This window comes from Mizuhopecten yessoensis, unplaced genomic scaffold, assembly GCF_002113885.1.
Source record: "Mizuhopecten yessoensis strain PY_sf001 unplaced genomic scaffold, ASM211388v2 scaffold716129, whole genome shotgun sequence".
In the NCBI taxonomy this organism is placed as follows: domain Eukaryota; kingdom Metazoa; phylum Mollusca; class Bivalvia; order Pectinida; family Pectinidae; genus Mizuhopecten; species Mizuhopecten yessoensis.
This window is the reverse complement of record NW_018479962.1, coordinates 63,128-69,992: the sequence shown is the minus strand read 5'-3', so window position 1 is coordinate 69,992 and position 6,865 is coordinate 63,128. Positions and strand designations below refer to the sequence as shown.

The 6,865-nt window shown below is 34.1% G+C and overlaps 1 protein-coding gene across 1 annotated transcript in view; it reads left to right on the top strand.

Annotated features, from left to right (window-relative positions):
* The first annotated feature begins 4,161 nt into the window (after nucleotides 1-4,161).
* LOC110441786 overlaps nucleotides 4,162-6,865 on the top strand; it is a 45,908-nt gene continuing 43,204 nt past the window's right edge. Inside the window, exon 1 of the mRNA XM_021485037.1 lies at nucleotides 4,162-4,283. The gene's annotated coding sequence lies outside the window, so the exon portion shown is untranslated. The remainder of the gene's footprint in view (nucleotides 4,284-6,865) is intronic.

The window sequence follows — 6,865 nt, the reverse complement described above, 5'->3', positions numbered from 1 at the left end:
AAATTGAGTTTGCTATCTTTACTCACAGAATGTTTATTTGTTTTTTTCTTTGAGACCCTCAGCCTTCGTCTTTTTTTGCGCCTCGGTCTAAAAAAGACTTCTGTCCGATATAGGTTGTCCCCTTGTACGAAACCGGAAGTGTCGCACTATAGCTCATCCTTCGATCACGAGGTCTTAATATTCTACTTGGCGGCGTTGGTATTTTCTTGCTATAATGTTGAGTCCTGTCCGGTGTGCTCATCCGCTACCTTCCCGTCAATATAGTAGGTGACATGACAGCTTCTGAATAGGTTGTATGTTTAGACTCAACCGTTGCCGATATCTGCTTTTTAGGAAGTGATGTTGTACTTGTAGGTAGTTTAACTGTACATGGTGGCGATCTTATAGGTTTCTCCCTTTCGGTGACGAAGATTTCTTCACCAAAATTGTCTGCAAACTCCGCATACCACTTTTGTTTTGTTAACCATATCTCTGCTGACTTGTTTTCTTGATTATAACACTCGTTATTCCACATGTCAATCAATAAATCCACCACCTTTGGATTTCTTGTTTTCTGTCGAATGTCATTTTCGATGTCAAGATCTAGAGATGAAAACTTTTCCTGGAATCTGCGGGCTTTGTTTTTCATTATCTTGATTTCAGATTCGAAACGTAAAATTGCCGTTTCTCTCCGAATTTTACAATCCGCTTCAGTTTCTCCAGCAATATACCTCGGACGAAACTTTCTGGGAAGAACGGTCTCCGAGTTTCCCAGCCATCCTTCATATATTGCAGTGGTGTTGGCAGTTCTTAAATGGTTCCAAAAAGCCTGTTTCCGTTGGTTTAAGATATTTTTCCAAGTATTGCCCATTGAATTCTTCACCTGTTTTGCTGATTTTTTTACCGACTCCTCATCTTCATCTTCATGAAACACATTTTGTGTTGAAATCTGACAATATTTCTCCTTGTTGACGGATTCATTTGGAGATTGTCGTAATGTCATCAAAATTTCATAAATGTCCTCAACAGCCGAATGCACTAATGATAGCTTTTCAGTTATTTCTTCGATTTTCTTCTCCATCCCGGTCCATCTATATATTGGTCATATATATCAGTTTATATATATATATATATAGTTTATATATATATATAATAAAAAGTGATTAAATGTCCATGTGAAGGAAGTAAATATAGAAAAAATAAAATTAACGACCGACTAAAAAACTAGCTGCTTTCACCCTTCACAGGGCTCTTCAGGTTTGAAGAGCCCTGTGAAGGGTGAAAGCAGCTAGTTTTTTAGTCGGTCGTTAATTTTATTTTTTCTATATATATATATATATATATAATCGTTCTGACCAAATATCCCTTCTTTATCCTCCATCGGCCCTAGAGGGGGCAGCCCATCATTGTATAATGTGAATCCCCCAACTCCTAAGAATATTTCGACAAAATGGTTTAAATGGCCACATTACCCCTTTCTGACCCAACCATTTATACAAGTTTGATTTTTCTATCACCTGATACTGGGCACGGGAAAACACTCCTCTTTTTCACTTTCACGGGACAAAAGAAATATTTATGAGATTGAACACTATTTTCATAAAGTGCATCCATGCACTGACGAGTTAACAAAACACATATTTGTAAAATCACTTAATTAGATTATCGAAGTTCGTGGTTAAATTAATTATTAAAACTCTATGAGATCTGAGTTTGCTTTTAAACCCATCATTTTAGGCCATGCGTTACCTTTATTCTTGCTTTCCATTTTTATTTTTTTCATACTCTGCTAACTCTTAGTAAATCATTTGAGTCATCAAACATAATAAACATTACTGGCAAATTAATATATTGAACTTGACTCTGAACCGTTCACTACCAGTTTTTGTTTTAGGTTCTTCAAAAAGTCTTTTATCCAGTTGAGTGTTTCGCCTTCCAAACCGAAACTCGAAATTTTATGTAGTAGCCTTCTGTGAGACACTTTGTCGAAGGCTTTGCTGTAATCTAGGTACACTACATCAGTTGTCTCCTTTGTCGAGCCCTACCATCCAATCTTCCATGGATTCTGGTAGTTGGGTTGAACATGATCTATTTATAGGGCCTTTGCAACCAGCCAATACATTCCTTAACTCCCTGGGAGCATACAACCGGAGCCGCCATTTCGGCGCTAACAGTTAGCATTCAATAATTCTAGCACTGCCCAACCACGTACTCATTTACAGCTGAGTAGACTGGAACAAGCGGAGTAAAGTATCTTGCTCAAGGATACAACACATTGCCGTGCCGTGGCGCGAACCCGCAACCCTTTGCAACCCTTCGATAGTTGTTATATATGTACCGAAATTACTCAATTCAGCTACGCTTTGTTAACACTTGATCAAAGATGGGCGAGAGTCTTTGAGCGTAGCTGAATTGAGTCATTTCGGTACATATATAACAACTATTGTACATACGTTTCCAGTGTAGCCGAAATCGACAACGATTTTATGGACAACTCGTACACATTTTACACCTGTGTGTGCAAACGCTTCATTGGTCATTTGTCTGATGAAGGTGACAGTGGACATATCGTACTAGTCATCGAAACGTCACATAGAAAAAAAATTTGGTTGTGTAAAAAGAACTTCTCATAATCAGTTGTCTCTTGTTTTCAGTATCAGATCGTCCAAGGTTTTAATATTAGGTGGTTCTGAGTTTTAATAACAGGTTGCCACCAATGTTTGATAGCAGCTGGTCCTTAACGTATGATACGATGCTAGGTTGACCCTTAATTATTTATCAGGGCGCCTTTTTTATAATTAAGTCGTTATGAGTTTTAATATCTGAACGCGTGAAGTTTTGATATCGGGTGGACCTAATATTAATATCGGTTGGCCGTAAACCAAAGTACAAAGTATGATATAATGTCGCCATAAGCTTTCATCACATCCTTTTTCAGGTTAAATATTAGATAACTTTAACGTTTGATGTCGGATAGCCCTGACTTTTGACATAAAGAGACACTAAAAGTATTAACCATGTCATCTAGACTGACGTCAAAAGCCATGTTCTAATTTATAAATTCTTTATTTTGTTTTATTTATATTATTTCTATATCATTTGATAAATAAAACCAGGAAAGTATGTGTGTTTGGCTAACAATGGCCCAAATGTAATCGTTCATGATTATCCACATGTTAGTTCGGGTTACCGCTGTATTGATAATTCAAACACTGATACTTATACTTCAAGAATGCATGTACAGGTAAGTGTTTTCATGGATTATAATATTGAATGCAATTTTGCGCCACTCAAATTATGCATCAAAAAGTCACTTTTCAGACAAAATAAACGATATTTTCGACACACAATTACTGCAAAGGTCATTATTGAAATTGTTCTTGAAATGGGTATACCGGACAACTTTAATATTCTTTTTCATTTTGGGGAAATGTTATGAGCCTATCTCATACTACATTGACACAAGCCTGTATGAAATACCTTATTAATGTTTCTGTAACTATATATTAATAATGTGTTTTAAGCCATTGACTGTTTTGTGTAGCCATTGACTGTTTTGTGTACGTCACTGAAATATCCGTCACGTAATTATGTAACATCATAAATTTGTAAATCTTGTTGCTGTTCCGTCGCTTAGAGTGTGTACTAAAATGGCGAAATATCGGTATCGGGTGTACAGCGAAATCTAACCGCTACGAATATATTTCGTAAAGCTAAATCTAATAAAACATTATGTTACATTTTACTATTGAATGCAAGGGTTTAAAAAACGCCTTACCAACAAGCCATACAGAATGTCATTACACCTACCTATACAGCAAACACGCCTGTACATGTCCAGTAGATTGACTCGGGACGATTTCATTGGCGATAACATATTATTGGCAGTAATTAAAGACGGTGGTGGAAAAATCAACATTCAAACATTGTTTATGATTCATGTCTGATATATTACACATATAAATGGCAATCTCAAGGTATTTCCGTTTATGCATTTACATGTAGCCTTTATGTTTGTGCCAATATTTAACTGATACACTCGGTCAAATATGCAAGTTGAAAAAAGTAGTTTTAGTTAAATATCCGTTAATAATACTTCTGTAACTGTCTATAAATAAATGCGTTGTAAGCCATTGACTTCTTTGTGTACGTCACTGGAATATCCGTCACGTGATTATGTGACATAATACATGTTTATGTCTTGTCGCTGCCCGTCACTGTGTATGTGTTCTATAATGGCGATATGTTAGGGATATATTAACTACCCATGTACCAAGATACCGGAGTCGTCACGTAGCCTGTAGGTATGTACCAGTATTTAATTAATTGACTGATAATTAGGACATTTACTTAAGTATGTATTGCTAGTAAATTACTTCTGGTTTTGTTTTGTTCATCTCAGATCCCTTGGAATATAATAGGGGGGAATAACCAGTCGTGTTCGATAAACATTATACAACTTTCTTCGTCATTTCTACAAATATCGGATTTGATATTCCATTATGAACATAGTTTAATATGTACATGTGAAAATATTATTACCAAAGGTCAAAGTTCAATATAGCTGTAAAAGTCTACTGGGTTTTAACACAAAATAATCTAAATGACGATATTCATATTTATTTTTACTGGTCCTACCTGAACACAAACGCACAGCTACAATATTTACAATGTGCGGTATACAATACTGTTAGTGTGTGAGATGTTTGTCTATTTACATACAAATAAACAGAAAATAGTTTTCGTAGTGTTCACTTGTTGTAATAACATAACGGCCATTCAGCTATATCTTCAGTTATATCAATGATTTCAATTTCAAAAGTATTTTATTGACAATACATATATAATACAAACATATAAGTTAACATTAAAGAAGATATTAGAACAGTATTGACAAAAGAATAAGACAACAGGCTTTGCCTATATCAGTCATCTTCTATTTCCGGTAGCTATGTACAATGCTTAGATATATAACATGTTGTGATTCGTTTTCCTCTCACACTCATGCACACCAACACCCACACCAGCTTATGTCTAATACTCGTTATTTAAGGGATAAAACTTGCCTGAATAATAATAATAATAATAACAATACATGAATATTCATTTGGAATTTATCTACCACGGATAAGTAACGAAACGTTTTGATGATTTAATATAAGAGTCAACATGTATAAGAATAGTTTTATTTAATTGGTCCGATGCATTACTAATACCATATACTAAACAGTGCAGATTTAAATATCCTAATAGATTATAAATAGTGGTAATATGATGCCTAATATTTGAATACAGAGGACATTGAAAGAAAAAAAGTATTAGATCTTCCCTCTGTATACCACATACACAGGAAGCATCATCAATCAGATGGTCTTGTAACTTATCAAAGTTAAGATCACTTTTAAAATTTCTTAGCTGACATAAAATGATGTTAAGTTTCCTCGGAACACAGTTAATAAAAGTTTCTGAGACGGATGTATCAAAGGTTTTTTTAAGTTTCTTTTTAAAAGATGAAATTGAGATGGAGTCTCGTACAGTGCTATCAAGTACATTCCATTTTACCATTGTATAAGGGAAGAAGCTATTCATATAAGTAGTAGTTCTTGTCTGTGGTATATTAAATAATCTGTTATTTCTGAAGGTATAGTTATTATTTACATTTAGAAATGGTTGAATGATATTATCGAGATAAGTTGGAGGGTAATTATTAAGAATCTTATACATTAATGTTAGTTTATGATTTTGTCTTCGTGTGTGTAATGTTTCAAGTTGTGTTTCAGTATACAGAATGTGATGAGATGTACCTCGTCTGAGGCCAGTAATTAAACGCATAGCTTCTTGTTGAACTGATTCTAAAAGATCTGATTCAGATTTGGTACAATTATCCCATACTATATCAGAATATTCTAACACTGGTCTTATATAAGAGACATATAATGTTTTTAATGTATTCCTATCAACTGTAGTTTTTAAAATTCTAAGAATACTTAGTCTAGAGTTCGCTTTTTTATAAATATTTGAAATGTGATCTGACCATGTTTCTTTACTGTTGAATGTTAGTCCTAAGTGAGTATGGTGTTCATGTTGTGCAATCGGAGTATTGTTAAATAGCAGTTGAGGATGATTGTTAATGTGTCTACGAGAGAAGTTAATAGCTACAGTCTTATTAGGATCTGCAATCGCTTTGACCATTCAGAGATTGAGTCAAGATCATCATTAAGCATGTTAGTAGGTGTTGTAAGGTCATTGTTATTATTTACTATTACATAGAGAGAGGTATCATCTGCAAATAGTTTTATATGGGAAGTTACATTATTAGTAATATCATTAATAAAAAGAAGAAAGAAGAAGGGACCAAGGACAGATCCTTGAGGAACCCCTGAAGAAATAGGTTTGGTACTAGATTGATAACCTTCAAAGATAACCCTTTGTTTTCTGTCAGATAAGTAAGCTTTAAACCAATTGTATAATGTTACCTTTAATACCATATGTTTTTAGTTTATATGATAGGCCCAAATGCCATACTCGATCAAATGCTTTACTTATGTCACAGAAAACAAAACGCAAATCTTTACCTAGGTCTAAATTACTACTTATAGTGTTATAGATATCAGCTAGTTGATTAGTAGTGGAGTCTTTGGGTTGAAATCCTGACAGATGTACACTTAACATATTGTGACTTGAAATATAATTAAACGTATATTTAAAAATATTCTTTTCTAACATTTTGATAAAAATAGATGTAATAGCAATAGGTCTATAATTATTGAGATCACTGATATCTCCTTTACCTTTATAGAGAGCAGTAACATTAGCCGTTTTTAGTACATCAGGTATTACTCCAATAGATAAAGTTCTATTAAATAATAGTTTGAGTGGGTATACT